Here is a 19753-nt window from a genome sequence, read left to right on the forward strand (position 1 = left end):
GGTGCTGGAGATGCATCGAACACTCATACTCAGCATGCTGAAATCGTCCCTACTGCTGTGCAGAACAACAATTTCGAAATCAAAAGTGGTCTGATCTCCATGATTCAAGTAAACAAGTTTCACGGGTTGCCTATGGAGGATCCACTCGACCACTTGGATGAGTTCGACGGTCTGTGCAGTCTCACCAAGATCAACGGAGTGAGTGAGGATGGTTACAAGCTGTGCCTTTTTCCATTCTCCCTGGGAGACAAAGCTCATCAATGGGAGAAAAACATTCCCAAGGGATCAATTACCACTTGGGATGACTGCAAGAAGGCCTTCTTGTCCAAGTTCTTCTCTAACGCCAGAGCACGTCTCAGGAATGACATATCTGGCTTTGCTTAGAAGAACTCAGAATCATTCTGTGAAGCCTGGGAGCGTTTCAAGGGTTACCAGAGCCAGTGTCCACATCACGGATTCAGCAACGAGTCATTGCTGAGTACTCTTTACCGTGGTGTGCTACCAAAAATACATATGCTGCTTGGCACTGCTTCAAACGGCAACTTCGTGAACAAGGACGTCGATGAAGGATGGGAACTCGTTGAAAACCTCGCCCAATCTGATGGCAATTACAACGAAGACTATGATCGCACAGTTAGAAGCGACGCAGGTTCTGAGGAGAGGTACAAGAAGGACCTCAAAAATGTCAATGAGAAGCTTGACCGCATCTTGCTCAGTCAGCAGAAGACTATCCACTTCGTATCTAAGGATGAACCTTTTCAAGTTCAAGATGGGGAGGGTGAGCAATCTGAAGAAATCAGTTACATCCAGAATCAGGGTGGATACAACAAGGCTCACAACCCCTATAAGACGAACCCACAATTTGTCTTACCGGAGTACCAACGTTGCAAATCCACAAGATCAGGTGTACCCTCCTCAATAGCAACAACAAGGTCAACAAAAACCTTTTGTGCCTTACAATCAAGGATTCGTGCCTAAACAACAATTCCAGCAAGGTTATCAGGCTCCCTCTGGACCACCACCAGGATTTCCACCTCAAAAGGTTCAACCTACTCAAGCTCCTGATCAGGAAATGAAGCAAATGATGCAACAACTTCTTCAAGGTCAAGCTAGTGGTTCTCTGGATACTGCCAAGAAGTTTGCTGAACTCAGTCAGCGGATGGAGTGCTCTTACAATGATCTGAACATCAAATTCAAAGCTCTTAATTGAAAGATGAGGTATATGGAAGGCGCTTCTGCTTCTACATGTGCACCAAAGCTGGAACAACTCCCAGGGAAGGCTGTTCAGAACCCTAAGGAGTTTGCAAATGCAATTATGCTGAGAAGTGGAAAAACACTGCCTCCTAGGCAAGGAGTCCCAGACTTCACTGAGGACAATGAGGAATTAGATGGGGGGGTTTCGTTCAAGATGAAGCTCAGATGAAGGATCCAGCCGAAGCAGTCAAGGAGCCAATTGAACCAGTGAAGCAATCCGAACGTGAAGCTGTTAAGGAACCTGCTGCTCCCACCGAAAAACCTGTGAGATTCATTCCTCCACCATACAAGCCTCCTTTACCATTTCCAGTGAGGTTTAAAAAGCAGCTTACTGATAAGTATAAGGCTCTGTTCAAAAAACAAGTCAAGGAGATTGAGTTGAGAATGCCTTTGTTGGATGCATTCGCACTTGTTCCTCACTACCAGAAATTCCTCAAGGACTTATTGATGGAGAGATCAAAAGAAGTTCAAGGCATGGTGGTACTAAGTCTTGAGTGCAGTGCAATCATACAGAAAAAGATTGTACCTAAGAAGCTCAAAGATCCTGGATCATTCACTCTATCTTGCACACTTGGACCTATGTCTTTTGATAGGTGTCTGTGTGATCTTGGCGCTTCAGTTAATCTTATGCCACTCTCTGTGGCTAAGCGGTTGGGTTTTACAAGATTTAAAGGTTGCAACATATCCCTCATCTTTGCAGATAGATCAGTGAGACTTTCACATGGTATGTTAGAAGACGTACCTGTCAGGATGATAGACGTGGAAGTACCAACCGACTTTGTGGTTCTGGAGATGGATGAAGAATCAAAAGATCCTCTGATATTAGGAAGAGCATTCTTGGCGACTGCTGGAGCCATCAGTGATGTAAGAAATGGCAAGATTGATCTTAATATGGGCGACGACTTCACTATGAAGTTGACATCAAGGATACCTTGAAGAAACCAACAATAGGAGGACAAGTCTTCTATATTGAAGAGATGGATCAGTTGGCTGATGAGTTGTTGGAAGAACTAGTGGAGGAAGACCATCTCAAGACTGCTTTAACCAAGTATGGAGAAGATACGGTCCTGAATGAAGAGACCACTTGTTACAAGAATTTGCTAGACTCCCATAGAAAAACGGATGGACCAGAGGAGCTCGAGCAGCTGCCTGATGCAGAAGAGGTATGTGCAATTGAGACAGAAACTTCAGGTCATGTGAACTCCCACTCGACCGGCGTCAAGACCCGACTCGATTCACCATCATCCTACTCGACCATGACCGCATCAGACTCCCACGCTGACGACTGGTCAGAATTAAAAGTACCAAAGGTAGAACTCAAAACTCTCCCTTCTGGACTCAGGTACATTTTTTTGGGAACCAAATCCACTTATCCCGTCAAGTGAATGCTAAGTTGAGTAATGAGGAATTGGAATTGCTAGTAATTGAGCTTAAGAAGTATAGAAAGACTATATGTTATTCTTTAGATGATATCAAGGGAATCTGAAGAAATTAAAGCTATGATGAAACTAGAACAGAGATAGACACTAAGCTAATGAACTAATGCAAGACAAGTAATGAACAGGAAACTACGTGAATGCAATGGAAATGAAACAGGAATGAAACAAGACAATCACAAATTAAAAACACAAGTTCTGGGGATGAACTCGAGCAGCACTCGACCGAGTGTAGGTCGAGTACGTGGTCGAGCTAGACTTAAACGTGAAAACAGAGCAACACAAGAAAAACAGAGCAATGCTAAAACTAATCAAACAACAAGCAAGCAATGATATTTAGACTAAGATTTCAATAAACAAAGAAGGCCTTGAGGAGGGATTCATGGGCTGAGCTAATCATTGTGGTTATCTAACTTGGTCAACAAATCTCAAGCAAACATTGAGCTGATCTCTAGACATACTATTCTAAGACATGTTTAATCCACTCTCATGGCAAGAAACAATCAAACCTATGCATTTCTAGACTTGTTCTCACAAAGAAAAGAATCTACACAAGCAGACATTAAGCAATACATCTCAAACCAAACAAGACTTCTAATCTCTTAGCAAGCCTAATGGTAAGCTCTAGATCTAGCCTTATCTATGCTCCTTAGACATTGGTGTGATGCTAAGATGCTTGAAATCAAACCCTACCTTCTCAGATATAGGATCAGCATTAAGATCATCTAGCCTAGAAGAGATCTACAACAATCAAGCTTGACCAAATCAAACAAACCACAAGATCAACCCAGCCTAACCCATCCTCAAGGTCCTAAACAAACTACTCACAAGAACACATGGTGAAATATGTCAAAAACCCAGAAAATAATGAAACTTGCATCATTAGAAAGATGAAACAGAGATCTACAATGTTGATGAAGGAATAAAACTCGAAATCTTAATACTTTGAAAGTTATGAAACAAACAAAATATAAGAATCTAGTCTTTCTCTCTCAAACAAGTACAAAATCTAAAAATAAAAGAAAGTGCAAAAGGAATAAAATCTAAAAAAGGTAAAAACTAGGTTTTAGACTCTCTAAAAAGCTGGACTCTATGGTGGCTGCAGGTACAAGGGCTTTATATAAGAGGTGAGGTGGAAGCCCTAAAAATACAAAAAGTCAAAGTAGTCAACGGCTCGGTCAACTCGACCAGTGCTCGGTCGAGTGGCTGGTCGAGCTGGCTTCTCTCGTGCATTCTCCACTCGGTCGAGTCCTCCTCATCACACGGTCGAGTGGTGGTCGAGTGGTGCGGTCGAGTTGGACTCCGGACCTTGATTCTACAGCCTTAACTCTCTTGTTTTCTCCTCAGGATTGCTTCACTTCTCCTCAGCATTGCTTCCATGCTCCTTAAGCTCCAAAATCACCTATTTATGCATGAAAAGATGCAAATACAATGCAACTATACTTCAAGGCATGATTAGTCCTTGATAGACTTAGCCATGTTGGTCACCTTCTTCTTCAGCTTATCAAACCTCTTCCCATGCCATTTGTTCCATTTTTGCAAAAGGGTTAATCTCTTGGTAGCCTCCCTCACTCCTCTACTATCTCTTGGGTCGAGCTCATAATCCTCAAAGTAAAATTGCTCCTCCCCATCAGCCATTTGCACATCTCCAGCTTCATCAACTCTAAGTTGAACTATCCCATCAAACAAATGCTCCTCAGCTGGCCAAAAGTCAATGTTGGCTCCTTCTTGAATGGTGGTGAGCTCTTGGTTAGGCAAAATCAGTTGCTTTTTCCCAAGTGTTGGAAGTTCAAAATTGAAAATGTGATTCCCTTGATGCATCTCCTTGGCTAGGATGAGAGTAGAGGTGAGGTAGCTAGAGTCAATCCATCTTGGTGAAACCCTTTCTCCTCTAAGTGGAACCTTAGCAGCTTGTAGGATTGGAGTAATGATGCCTCCAATGGTTAGTGCTCCTCTTGATCCTTTATTCTCCAACTTGCCTACCCAACTTCTCAAGTAAATCATGTGGTCAATGAGCACCATTGCTAGGTCAGTCTCCACAGTGCTCCCAAGAATGATGGTACCATTTCTTGCTTGGAAGATGACTCCATTGAGAGCCAAATCAATCATCTTTAGCTCCCCCTCATTAATGTTCCCAGTTTCCTTCCTAGCAAAGAAGGTGTTGGCAAGAGCTTTGTGGAAGTACCTTAGGACTGGGCTCCTTATCCTTGAACTCTTGGAATTGGAGGATGAGTAGTATTTGTTGTCCCCAATGGTTTCCCACACAGCATAAAGCTCTTCTCTTGGAATCATCAAACTCCTATTGCTCCCAACCTCAAAACCAAACACATTGGCTATCTTCTTCATTGAAAGTTCATACCTTTTCCCCTTTATTGTGAAAGCAATGTGACCAGCTCCAAACTCAGCATCCTTCCTTGCATATGTATGCAGCTTGACTGTGGCTAGAAACTCACAACTCTCTTCTTTGTAGCCCTCCATGCAAAGCCCCATAAACTTGGTTAGGTTGCTCTTCTCAAAGAGATACTCCACATCTTCACCAATGGCTAGCTTCTCCATGGTTTCCTTGTGTGGATATCTAGTCCCTAAGAACTCCATTCTCATGAAAGCATCATAGAGCTGCCTCTTTGACAACCCACAGGACTCAGCTTCTCCATCATCCTCTATCTCTTCTTTTTCACTTTCTTCCTCACTCTCATTCTCACTCTCCTCTTGTTCAACCTCAACTGTTGGCCTCTTCCCTTTGGCCTTGTGTCTCCTCATGAACCCATTGAGAGTTGACTCCCTTTCCTCCTCACTTTCAGTCCTCTCAGGATCTTCCTCAACTCTCTCTCTCTCCTTGGACGCGGCATCTGGCTCGACCGGCTGCTCGAACCACCACTCGGTCGAGTGCATGATCGAGTGGGGCGTCGAGTGGCCCTTCCAGCTTCTCCTCTTGATTCAAGGCTAGCATCATGACGTTCCATGGAGGTCGCAGCGGTTTGTTGAGACTTCCTAGTGATTCTTGAAGACATTTTTCAAATAGAACTGAAGGGAATAGACTCAAAGCTCAAAGTTAATAGGTTAGTGAACCAAAAACTTGAAAGAACTAAGCTTGAGCAAAAGATAAGCTATGAGAGAGACTTTAAAACTTGAATTCAATGGTTTTGAGCAAATGAGAGAATGTGAGAGGTATAATTTCGTGCAAGGTCTATATAAAGAAGCTATGGGGACAAAGAGACAAGGGTGGAGCGTCCATACCATTCAAATTTGAAATGGGAATCTTTGACCTGCTTTTTGCTGCCACTCGACCCCACACTCGACTGTACACGGTCGAGCACCTTGACTAAATTTTGAAATTTCAAAATTTTTCTTCTTGTTCTTCCCTCCACTCGATCGTTCTAGCGATTTGAAGATAAAATGGGCCTCAATTCCTTCCTAGCTCGGTCGAGTACCTCTCGTGGGTAGGTCGAGTGGGCTTGCGAGTCTCCTTCTCCAAGTCTAAATCTCTCCTTACCCAACTACATTTTCACCTAAAGGCCTGTCCAACACAAACATAAAAGAAAACACATCAAAACTACAAGGAAAATAAACCATATTTACAAAGGATACCTTAGGGACTTCCTCCGTAGTGAGCTTGTTTAAAGTCACTAAGCTTGACTTTGGTGTCCTTTTTAGACTTGGTTTAGATACCAAGGAGGTGATGAAATCCTCCCTGGAACCTCTTGATCACTGTGAAGTTGATCCTTGATCACCTCACCCTTAACACACAAACCATGTTTCTTCTTGATTTTGAGCCTTGGTCTTGCCTTCCTTAAGGACCTCTTGTTCAGCTTAACTTGAAGATCCTCAACCATACTAGTCAACTCTTGAACTGACCTCTTAAGCTTTTCCACAGAATCATCTTGAAAGGAGAGCTTAGCCTTTGGAGTTGCTTCACCACTTGAACCTTCTTGACCTCCCTTGTCCTTGATAGTAAAAGGTTGATCATCAATGGTAGGAAGGTTGGTTGGGTTATAGATGTTAAACTTCATGGCTATATCTTCAGCAATGTTCAAGGTCACAAGACCTTCTTTGACATCAATAACTGCTCCAACAGTGGCTAGGAATGGCCTTCCAAGAATGATTGGATCTTCAGGTTCCTTGTCCATCTCCAACACCACAAAATCAGTGTGAACCCTTGCCTTCCCTATCTTGACTGGAACATTCTCCAACCTTCCAATTATCTCCTTGTTTGACCCATCAGCTAGACATATATGAAGGTTGGTGGATTTGAAATCAGTTCTCCCAAGCTTTTGTGCTATGGAGTATGGCATCACACTTGTTGAAGCTCCCAAATCACAAAGGCATTGGTTGTAGTGAAGATAGCTAAGTGTGCAAGGCAGATAGAATGGACTTGGATCCTTAAGCTTGATTGGAATGATAACTCCTCCAAGGTCCTCAAGATCCTTCTCATCTTGAGCTTCAACCTTCTTCTTTGACAAATCAAGCAAAAAATCTTTGTAGAGAGGATATGGATCATACTGTTCCAAGGCAGGTCCTCTCTCCTCTTCTTGGTAAGCAATGGTGATCTCTTGTATGGCCAACACTTCCTCAACCACAGCTTCTTCAATCACAACCACTTCCTTCAAAACCTTCTCTTCCTCTTGTTGCTTAGCCATCATCTCCTTTCTCTCAATGATTTCCCTAAACTCCTTAATCTTTTGTGCTTTGAAACGTCCTGGGAATGGAAAAGGTGGCTTGTAAGCAGGACGAATGTACTTAGCAGGCTTGACAGCTTCTGAGTCTGCAACTCGATCGACCACTCGGTCGAGTGGCTGTTCGAGTACTTGGTCGAGTGCAATAACGGACTCCAGTTGCTTTGCACAAACGTCACTTGGAGCTTCAGTAACTAATGAATTCCCCCAAACTTGGACTTCACTGTCCTCAGTGACTTCCTCATCAGAGATATGAATGGCTTTTGCAGTGAACTCCCTTGGATTTTGAACAGCTTTTCCAGGGAGTTGGTTGGGTTTAGGAGCTGAAGTAGAGGTGTTGGCTGGAACACTTGGTGTTGTTGCTTGGGGATGTAGTTTTGTTGCTGTTGTTGAGGCTGAGGAGGTGGATAGACTTGGTCTTGAGGATTGGCCACATTGGTGCTCCTATAAGAGAGATTGTTGTTTTTGAAACCTCCTTGGTTGTAGCCTTTGAATCCTCCCTGGTTTTGCATGTAGCACAACTCAGCAAATTCAGGCTCCCCCTCTTGAACTGGAGCTTCTTCTTCACAAATGAAGTGAATAGACTTGGACTGGCTAAGGAGTATCTTGTCAAGTTTCTCATTGACCATCTTCAAATCCTTCTTATACTTGTCCTCTTGATCAGTTGAGGAGCTCCTTATTGTCCTATCATAATCCTCATTATAGTTGCCATCAGATTGAGCAAGGTTCTCAACTAATTCCCATCCTTCTTCCACATTCTTCTTGAGGAAGTTGCCATTAGAGGCTGTATCAAGAAGCATTCTTATCTTGGGAAGCACTCATCTATACAAGGTGCTTAGAAGTGACTCATTGCTGAAGCCATGGTGAGGACACTGAGTCTGGAATCCTTTAAACTTCTCCCAAGCTTCACAAAAGCTTTCATTATTCCTTTGAGCAAACCCAGAAATTTCATTCCTCAACCTAGCAGTCCTTGCATTGGAGAAGAATTGGCCAGAAAAGCTTTCTTGCATGCATCCCATGTGGTGATAGCTCCAGTAGGAAGAGTCTTCTCCCAAAGGTGACCTTTGTCTCCAAGAGAAAATGGGAAAGCCTTAACTTGAATCTATCTTCACTCACTCCATTGATCTTAGTGAGCCCACATATTCTTTCAAACTCATCAAGGTGATCTAGTGGATCCTCCATTGGCAACCCATGAAATTTGTTGGCTTGTATCATTGAGATCAATCCACTCTTGATCTCAAAGTTATTGTTTGCTACTGAAGGTGGCACAATTCCAGCCCTTTGGTTGTGGGTATTGGGTGCATCTCCTGCACCAATGTGCCTTGGTCTTTGTTCATGGATAGCTTGTTGCTCCATGATGTCTTGACCTTGTTGTTGTTGAACTACTCTTCCTTGCTTATGTCTCAAACCCTTTTGTAGCCTGTGGATGTTGTCAATAGGCTGTTGAAGACTGTCTTTGCCTTTTGACCTTGTGTGCATCAACAAACTCTACTACAGACTCGAACAGGTACACGGTCGAGCGCAGGCTCGAGTGGGTGGTCGAGTCGACTGGGAAGTAATGGCTATTTGGATCCGGCTTCTGGCTCGATCAAGTGCTCGATCATAGCTCGGTCGAGTGGTGGTCGAGTAGGTGGTCGAGTGGGTACCTGAAACACAAAACAGCCAAGCAAAGGAAGATTCGAGTTCAGTAATTTCACAAGTGTTTAAACGAACTTAATCTTAGACTAATAATGATCCTAAATGTCACAAAACACACTCAAATGGGCAACGACGCCAAATTGAAACTGACTTTCTTTGTGGTGTGGTGAAAGAAAGATGTATGGAATGATGATGTATGGAATGAATAGAAGTCAGGGTGTTTCAATTCCCCTTATGCAGTTGCAGTATAAGAGGTGTCAATCCTATCTGAGTGATTGTGAACAATTAAGATGTGCATATGAGTCTAAGTCAAGTCAATTGTAAAGATTGTTTGTCACTAACAATCCTAAAATGAGATATGAAATGCAAAAAGTAAAAACAACTAGAATAAGATACTAAATGCAAACAGAACAGACAAATTAAAGCTATGATGAAACTAGAACAGAGATAGACACTAAGCTAATGAACTAATGCAAGACAAGTAATGAACAGGAAACTACGTGAATGCAATGGAAATGAAACAGGAATGAAACAAGACAATCACAAATTAAAAACACAAGTTCTGGGGATGAACTCGAGCAGCACTCGACCGAGTGTAGGTCGAGTACGTGGTCGAGCTAGACTTAAAGGTGAAAACAGAGCAACACAAGAAAAACAGAGCAATGCTAAAACTAATCAAACAACAAGCAAGCAATGATATTTAGACTAAGATTTTAATAAACAAAGAAGGCCTTGAGGAGGGATTCATGGGCTGAGCTAATCATTGTGGTTATCTAACTTGGTCAACAAATCTCAAGCAAACATTGAGCTGATCTCTAGACATACTATTCTAAGACATGTTTAATCCACTCTCATGGCAAGAAACAATCAAACCTATGCATTTCTAGACTTGTTCTCACAAAGAAAAGAATCTACACAAGCAGGCATTAAGCAATACATCTCAAACCAAACAAGACTTCTAATCTCTTAGCAAGCCTAATGGTAAGCTCTAGATCTAGCCTTATCTATGCTCCTTAGACATTGGTGTGCTGCTAAGATGCTTGAAATCAAACCCTACCTTCTCAGATATAGGATCAGCATTAAGATCATCTAGCCTAGAAGAGATCTACAACAATCAAGCTTGACCAAATCAAACAAACCACAAGATCAACCCAGCCTAACCCATCCTCAAGGTCCTAAACAAACTACTCACAAGAACACATGGTGAAATATGTCAAAAACCCAGAAAATAATGAAACTTGCATCATTAGAAAGATGAAACAGAGATCTACAATGTTGATGAAGGAATAAAACTCGAAATCTTAATACTTTGAAAGTTATGAAACAAACAAAATATAAGAATCTAGTCTTTCTCTCTCAAACAAGTACAAAATCTAAAAATAAAAGAAAGTGCAAAAGGAATAAAATCTAAAAAAGGTAAAAACTAGGTTTTAGACTCTCTAAAAAGCTGGACTCTATGGTGGCTGCAGGTACAAGGGCTTTATATAGGAGGTGAGGTGGAAGCCCTAAAAATACAAAAAGTCAAAGTAGTCAACGGCTCGGTCAACTCGATCAGTGCTCGGTCGAGTGGCTGGTCGAGCTGGCTTCTCTCGTGCATTCTCCACTCGGTCGAGTCCTCCTCATCACACGGTCGAGTGGTGGTCGAGTGGTGCGGTCGAGTTGGACTCCGGACCTTGATTCTACAGCCTTAACTCTCTTGTTTTCTCCTCAGGATTGCTTCACTTCTCCTCAGCATTGCTTCCATGCTCCTTAAGCTCCAAAATCACCTGTTTATGCATGAAAAGATGCAAATGCAATGCAACTATACTCTAATGCATGATTAGTCCTAAAGCTACACAATAATGGCCTAAATGGATAGCAAAAGATGCAAAAGTTGTGAATAAACTAAGGGAAAACAAAGTAAAATATATGAACATCACCTGTCTTCCTCCACGCTACATCATTGCCTCTATCCTTCATTCCCATCCCCAAAACCATCTCCTCACCTTCCTAACCTCCAAGTATACCCAAATAAACCTCTTCTCGTCTCTAGGGCAGGAAAATGGCTGGGAAGAGAACCCCCCCCCTCCCCCCGAACAAGGCGTCTTCCCTTTTATAGGGAACTTAAAGGTATCTCCAAAACCACTAAACCACACAAAACCGGAGAACGAATCAAACCGACAACTTTAAAACAATATGGTGTCGAGCGACACCCCCTTGGTGTCAATCGACACAAACCTCTGAAACTGGAACTCAGTTCACAGGCATTATAATATTCTAGTATTTATCTTATATTAATTGTAAATTTTAAATGAAATATAAAATTTAGATTTCTGATTTTTGATAAACAAAAGCGGAAATTTACAATTCCTTATATAGTGTATCTATCTTTCTAAAACTATTTCAAATAAACAATACTTGTAAGTTGTTCTTCCTAAGCTTCCCTTAATCTTCCTTCTTTGTTGATAAGCATCTGAGAGATTAAGTCGCCAATCCAATTAATATTCCCTCCTTCTTCTTTCTATCAATTTAAGAGGAAGAAAAAATATTAGTCACAATATTATAAAAGTTAACCTAATTATAATTAAAATTCTTTCTTTTTCCTTTTTATTTAAAAGAAAAAAAATATTAGACAGAAACATTATATTATTATTCAAAAAGCAAAAAAAAAATATAATTTAAACTATTTGTAAACAGAAGTAAATCAAAGCTTTTAGAAAATTACCAAAAAAATTCCCTGAGAAGAATCCACCATGGTTATCTGCAACTATAACCATTACAAAAAATTGTTGGCATTAATAGTATTTTTTAAAAAATTAGTATTCGGATTAGCAGAAATTAATACGTGAAGTTTATGAAATTTAATTTTGTAGATCCACAATTATGATCCTCCATGAATTCACCTTTTTCTGTTATTTTTAAAAAATATATATTTATTATGCACAAACATTATATTTTCGAGAAAAATATAATTATAATTTAAATCTATTTGTAAACAGAAATAAATCCAAGTTTTTAGAAAATTACCATAATTTTTTTATGAATAGAATGCTCTATAGTTTTTCTGCAACTATAATCATTTCAAAATATATTAGTAACAATATTATTTTAAAAAGTTAAGAATTTGGATTAGCAAAAATTAATACCTAAATTTCATTATATTCAATTTTGTAGATCAATCATCCATGAATTCAAGAAATATAAGATCATCCATGTATTTACACATACAAAGTATATCAGCCCATCGGTAATCGTTGGCTTGTATAATCCTTAACCTTTTCCCAAAAAAAAAAAAAAAAGAAAAAGAAAAAAAAAAAAAATCCTTAGTCTTTTCATTGAGTGGCCTCTATAATATATGACTAAGAAATCTAATTGAAATCCGCCAAGAAAACAAACGAACAATATAATGACGCCTGTCGACACCTACCCAAATTGACATTATTTGACTGGTAAATGAAGCTCACGAAACACAGATCCTAGGTTTTAAAAATTAGTCACAACTCACAAGTAATTGGTTAAGACTTAACAGCATCATTAGTGGGGTTGCTCAGGAAGAGAATTGCTTAGAAAATAATATATAATAATAAAAGAGAAGAAAAAATTAAGAGAACTGATACTTAAGTTGCTCGGGCAAGAATCGATTCTCTTAGTAAATAGACAGGTGTCGTTTTTCTATTAGTTACTACAAATAAATACATTTTTTATTCTTTTAAAGAAACGTTAGAGTGTTCTTGGAGTAAAGATGGTCTAAGAACGTAGGATTTGCTTATAAACCACACACAAAAAAAACGAAATGTTTTTAAAGAAAATAGTAATAGTTAATCTCTCTTTTTATCAGAAAATAAAAGTTCAAACAAAACAAAAGAAGCAAAGAGGCATAAAATTAATGTAACGATGGCATAAATGGGACGCACAGATAACCACCGACTGATTCAAGTAGGTTACATATGAAGTAGAACCTCTCTAAGGCTCCGATTGGTAACGACTGTTACTTATGACTGTAAAGATTCAAATTTAAAAATATTGGCTGTAGAGAATTTGGTTGTAGATGTTTTGAATGTACAAACTTTAACTGTTAAAATTTGATTGGTAACAAACACTTTTAAAGTTGTAACTGTTATTTTTATTATTAAAAATATTGAAATGATGATATTAATTATGATAATAAAAATAAAAATAATTATTATTGAAAAGGATCTTAAAAGAAAGAAAAAAAATAAGAATAATTATTTTATAAAATAAAATATGTAATATATATATATATATAAACTTGTGGAGAGCTTTATTATTATTTCAATCATCATGGAAAATAAGAAAGAGAAAAAATAACTACATCTTTTTTTATTTATTTTTTAACAGCAAAAAAAAGTCTCACATTTGTGGCATTAAAAGTTTGTACGTACTAACTAAAGAATAGGCAGTTAAACTTTTAAGGCTTTTAAAAATAATAAAGCAATGAAAGCATAATTGGTAAAATTTTGGCTTTTAAAACTTTAAATTAATTTTAAAGTCTTTAAAGACTTAAAATTAATTAATACTCGCTATAAATTAATAAATTTTTCCGGTCCCGATCGTTGTAAAAAATTGACATATTTCGATAAAATAATAAAATAATAATTTTTTTGAAAATCCAATATAAAAATATGGTCCCATCAATATCATAAATTAATAATCGAATAAACTAATATATATATATATATATATATATATATAACTAAGAAAATCTAGTGAAATATGACTCTATTGTTGTTTGTCTATTCTTGAATTTGCATTATTGTTGGAGTTCATTTCTAATATTTTTCATTGATGTATTCTCAAATCGCATAAAAAATTGTGAAAAGTCCTAGATGCGATAAATGCTTCTTTAGTAATTGGTTTTCAAAGTAACGCAATATTTTTTTTGACTTCATCATTACCAGGAAGGATAGTAGTAGCGATTTCTTTTAAACTCTAAACTTCTAACATTTATCATTTTTACCTAGATAATCTAATAAACAATTGACATTCATCATATTACGATAACCAAGATTATAAATTAAGAAAATTCTTTAAAATTGTGAATAATAACAAAAGTATCTTATTTTGTGATAAAAAAAATTTCAATATGAAAATGAGAAAATCTCTTCATAAAATAATAAAATATTAATTTATCAATAAATTAATAATTATTAATTTATCGATAAATTAAAACCTCTATAAATTAATAAAATTTCACGGTCCCAAACTTATTAATTTATAGAGGTTTTTCTGTAAATAGAATTATAATTTAGATCTATATATGAATAGAATCGACCGTAATTTTTCTGCAATTATAATCATTACAAAAAACACTACAAAATTGAATATAATGAAATTCAAGTATTAATTTTTGCTAACGTGAACCTTCATTGTTTAAATAATATTGTTGCTAATGTTTTTTGTAATGATTATATTCAATTTTGTAGATCTACAGTTTTATTTCTGGGCGTCTGAGCAAAGACACTATTGTTGTGGTATAGGAGGCGGTAAATTCTATGAGGAGGAAAAAGGGCAAGAAAGGGTGGATGTTACTAAAGCTCTACCTTGAAAAGGCATATGATAGAATTCGATGGGATTTCCTGGAGGATACCTTGCTAGCAGCCAGTTTTTCAGAGGTATGGGTAAATTGGATATTGTGGTGTGTTTCTGGTCCGTCCATGTGTTTGTTATGGAATGGTGAGAAGACGGATCCGTTTAAACCACAAAGAGGATTGCGACAAGGGGATCCATTATCTACGTACTTGTTTGTTTTGTGCATGGAGAGACTCTGTGATATGATCGATCTGGCTGTTGTTGACAAGAAATGGAAACCAATAAGTTTATCTCGAGGGGGACCACAACTGTCCCATATCTGTTTTGCGGATGATCTCATTCTTTTTGCGGAAGCATCAGTGGCACAAATCAGAGGGGTGCTGGAGAAGTTTTGCATAGCCTCTGGTCAGGAAGTTAGTCTAGAAAAGTCAAAAATCTTTTTCTCTGATAATGTTTCTAGAGATTTGGAAAAGTTGATTACTGAGGAGAGTGGGATTAAGGCTACCAGAGACTTGGGGATGCTTGTTCTGCATAAACGCATTAATAAAGAGACTTTTCAAAGTGTTTTGGAGAGAGTCTCATCAAGATTGTCTGGATGGAAAAGTCAGGTACTGAGTTTCGCGGGAAGATTGACTTTGACTAAGGCGGTATTGTCTTCCATACTTGTACATACCATGTCTACTATTATGTTGCTGCAAGTTACGCAGGCTTGTTAGGATAAAATATCTTGTTCCTTCTTGTGGGGGAGCACACCAGAGAAGCATAAACAACATTTGGTGGCATGGGATAAGGTTTGTTTACCTAAGTGTGAAGGAGGTTTGGGTATTCGAGCAACAAAGGATATGAATAAAGCACTTATGGCCAAGGTAGGGTGGAGATTGATCATTGATAAAGACAAGCTTTGGGCTCGAGTGGTACAGAGCAAATATAAAGTCGGTCACATTCAGGATACGACATGGACTGGAGTTAAAAGCAACTGGTCTTCAACCTGGAGGAGTATTGGGACAGGTTTACGAGAGGTTATTGTTACCAGACATAGTTGGGTTATTGGTGATGGAAGAACTATCAAGTTTTGGACTGATAAATGGTTATTAAATGCTCCATTACAGGAGAGTTGTATAGACAACTTTTTACTTGGGAATGAAGGGTTATTGGTGAAACATCCGTGAACCAAATAGTAGAATTTGGGGATGGGTGTCGATCGACACCATGGAGTGTGTCGATCGACACCAACGTTTTCTGGTTCGACCAGATTGTTTTAATTTACGATTTTGGGTTTGTTTGGGTTAATTGGTTTGTCTAAACCAAGTATTTAAGGGGAGAAGCGACCCAGGTCTAGGGTTTGGTTGTTTTGTCGTGGTTTAGTGAGAAAGGAGAGAAAAAGTGAGAGTTTGTGTTCTTGAGAGATTTTGGCTTGTTCTTGGTGGTTCTTGGAGAGATTTGTTGTAGGGATTGCATTAGAAGCTTGCTAGGAGGGTATGGGCGTCAGTTTTGAGTCAGAATCTCCTGCAAAAGAGGTGAGTGCATGACCATGGCTTATCTATGCTTGAGAATTCTATGTTTTTTGTGTTCTTTGAATTGTTTGATTGATTCCTTGCTTGCTTGTGGTCGATTTGGGGTTTCTATGGCCTTATGTGGCATGTGGAAGAGTTTGGGACGCTTGGGAATCGTTTGGAGGTGGAGATCTGCAATGGAACTTCGGGGAAGACGATGTTCGACATCAGTGTCGATCGACACCTTTGGTGTGTCAGTCGACATTGGTGCGAGGACGGCTCGAGAATCTGTGAAATATCGATCGACACCATGTGGAGTTGTCGGTCGATACAACTTGGGTTTTCGGGAGGTGTCAAACAGGTGTCGGTCGACACCAGGTTGTCAGTGTCGATCGACACTCGTATAGTGTCGGTTGACACCAGCCCTCGTCGGTTGATGATTGCTTGTGTCTTGGTTTGATTGCAATTGATTGTATTTGTTTGATGATTGTTTGACATTGGATTCTCATTTGCTTGTGTGTATAGCCCAGTAGATGGGAGGATTTCCTCACTGAGTGTTTATGACAATACTCATGCATCTCAATATGTGTTTGTGGTGCAGGTAAAGGCAAAGTGTGATCGTGGAATCAAGGCGATGAGGAGGAGGATGTTCTAGAGGCTTGATTGATTGTGGTCTAGCTATTATTAGGTTGCTAGAGTTGAGTTGAAGGAACATTGTAGGATGTTGGAATCTGGTTATTGACTTGTTGGTTCATTTAATTATTATTGTTGGAATCTTTATTGGTTTATTGGAATTATTTGGTTATCCGCTGTGTTGATTGTTGCTTGGTTGTTAGTGGGTATAGGACCACTAGAGAATTATTATTATAAAAAAACGGGAAGGCTTGTTTCATTTTGGTAACAGAGCTCTTACGGTTCTAGGTCTAGGGTTCACTATAGTTTTTGATGTTGATGTTTAGGATTTCATGTTTGAGTTGATTATGTGAGTTAGTAAATTGTGTGTGGCATGGGGTCCTAGATCATCCTCTTTGAGCCTGCTGTGTGATTCCACGATGAGTACTTTTCTTGTGTAGTTAGAGAAATTTGTTTTGCTTAGCCTTCTGTTTATGATGGTACAGATGGCTAGAGGTGTGGGAGCTGCTGGTCACGGGCGTGATCTTGGACGGGGGCAGGTTCCCGAGGTCAGCGTGAGTGTGACCCAGAGCATGGCCAGTGAGGAGGTAGCAGAGTCACAGGTTCATCCTAGAGTGTCTGGAGACCACGCTGGTTTGGGTGACGGCAGAGCTGATGGGCCCGGTGTCGGTCATGGTATTGCCCCGAGAGTGGAGGTTGTAGCGGAGGGTGCTCCAGGTCGGGAGGATGTTCTGATGGGCGTTCTAGCTCAGGTTTTGGCGCAGCTTCCAGCAGTAGTGCCGCCAGTTGTTGGTGGGCAGGTTTCAGCCGTGCTGCTGGTGGTTGGTGGGCAGGTTCCAGTGGTGCCGTCAGTGGTTAGTGGGAAGGTTCCAGCAGTGCAGCCTGTGGTTGGAGTTCAGGCAGGTGTGCAGCCGGGGGCCGGGATAGTGGATTCACAGTATGTGCAGATGTTGGTGCAGTTGCGGCAGGTGGGTGCGGAATCCTTCGCGGGAGGTACGGACCCGAGTGCAGCGGATGAGTGGAGAGAGCGGATGGAGGATATTTTCCAGTCGCTCTGGTGTCCCAACCAGTATAGAGTAGAGCATTACTTGTCAGGAGATGCACGTGTGTGGTGGAGGTCGGTGACAACACGGAGGGTGCAGCGAGAGATGTCTTGGATGGATTTTGTGGGGGAGTTTAAGTCCAAGTACTTTCCACAGGACGCACAGGATCACATGGAGGCGAGGTTCTTAGGGTTGACCCACGGGAACCGTACGGTGCGGGAGCTGGATGCGGAGTTTAATCGGCTTGTGGTGTATGCAGGTCGGGCTTTGGAGCCAGAGTCGGCTCAGGTGCGAAGGTTCTTGTTGGCTCTGCGAGATGATCTAAGGACTCGGTGTAGGGTGAGGAGTTACACTACTACAGCGGAGCTGGTAGAGGTTGCAGCTGGGATAGAAGATGACCTGAGGTCATAGGTAGTGGTGGTCAGTCCTCCGGTGCAGCCGAAGCGGACCCAGCCGCATTTTGTTCCTAGCAAGGGCGGCAAGCCTGCGCAGGGGCAGAAGCGGAAGTTTGATGCTATGCAGAGAGCAGGGTCCGGTGGTGCGGGATGTTTTGGGTGTGGTAGCATAGACTACAAGGTGGCCAACTGTCCGTAGAGGGGTGAGCAGCGGACAGTGACGGAGCAGCGGGCAGTAACAGAACAGCGGGCAAATACCCGAGTGTGTTACCAATGCAGGGAGACAGGGCATATCAAGCCGAGTGTATGCTTGTGATGGTTTTATTGTACTTAATTGTAGTACAAATATTACTAATAGTAATGCTGATCGATGTTTTTTATATTTCATAAGTTCTACAAAAGTTGAAATAAATGTGTGGCATTCTAGACTTGGTCATATTGGTGTTGATCGAATGAATAGATTGGCTAGAGAAGGTTTAACAACCCATCCCGTGGACCCCACTAGTCCCCCGCTAGCTGCCCCCACAGACCCTAAGCTGGTCTTGCAGGGCATCGATGCTAACCCCTCACCGTGGAAAGGAACTCACATCCAAATCCACCAGTAGGTTATTGGTGTGTGAGGCGTTCCTCGAACCCTGGTCCCCACCCTTTAACAACCCTCCCACAGGACAAGCTGTCACCAATTGATCTGCAGGTCAATGCCCTGTGAGGGGTTAGGATCGATGCCCTGCAGGGCCAGCTTGGGGTCCATGAGGGCATTTAGCGGAGGGCTAGTGGGGTCCACGGGACGGGTTGTTACAGAAGGCCTTCTCGGCTCTCTCGCCCGAGTTTATCTTGACACATGTAAGCCATGTTTAGCTGGAAAAGAAATAAGGAAACCATTTGGAAAACCAACTAGAGCTGAATTTCCATTACAATTAATTCATTCAGACATTTGTGGTCTGATGAATGTGAGATCGAGGCATGGAGCTTCATATTTCATCACATTTATAGATGACTCCACTCGATTTGGGTATGTGTACCTGATTTCTTATTAGTCATAAGCACTAGAGTGCTTTAGACGTTATATCACTTTGGTTGAAAAGTAGTAGGAGAGGACGATCAAGTGTTTAAGAACAGATCGAGGTCGCGAATATCTATCTGAACAATTCAAAGAATTGTGTGATGAAAAAGGCATTGCCAGCAATTGACTACCCAATATACACCACAACAAAATGTTGTAGCGGAAAGAAGAAATCAAACGCTTCTAGAAATGGTTAGGTCTATGTTGGCGCAAGCTAACCTTCCAATTTCATATTGGGGTGATGCATTAATGATTTTTGTCTGGGGTGATGCATTAATGATTTTTGTCTATGTACTTAACCGTGTGCCCTCTAAGTCTGTTACTTCTACTTGTTATGAGTTATGGAAAGGGAGAAAACCTGACCTAATGCATATAAGACCTTGGGGGTCTGCAGAATTTGTTTGTGATACTTCTCATCCTCATGGAAAATTGGGTCCTAGAGGAAAGAAGTGTATCTTTAGAAGATATTCTCAGAACTCTAAGGGTTATGTGCTTATCGATGAACACTCAGATGGAGGTATAACAGAAATAGAATCACGAGATATTACATTCTTGGAAAATGACTTTCCTCGAAGGGGAGAGATTGATCAGGCGTT

General features: G+C 40.4%; 2 non-coding genes across 2 annotated transcripts; one reads left to right on the forward strand and one right to left on the reverse strand.

Annotated features, from left to right (window-relative positions):
- Window positions 1-351: 351 nt before the first annotated feature.
- LOC147920740 (small nucleolar RNA R71) lies at window positions 352-458 on the reverse strand. The gene has a single exon (XR_015591850.1). It is a non-coding gene; the product is annotated as a small nucleolar RNA R71 (small nucleolar RNA).
- Window positions 459-8218: 7760 nt separating this feature from the next.
- Window positions 8219-8325, forward strand: LOC147920741 (small nucleolar RNA R71). Its single transcript, XR_015591862.1, has one exon. It is a non-coding gene; the product is annotated as a small nucleolar RNA R71 (small nucleolar RNA).
- The last annotated feature ends 11428 nt before the right edge of the window (window positions 8326-19753 follow it).

This window comes from Camelina sativa, chromosome 19 (assembly GCF_030686135.1).
Source record: "Camelina sativa cultivar CO46 ecotype springtype chromosome 19, ASM3068613v1".
NCBI lineage: Eukaryota > Viridiplantae > Streptophyta > Magnoliopsida > Brassicales > Brassicaceae > Camelina > Camelina sativa.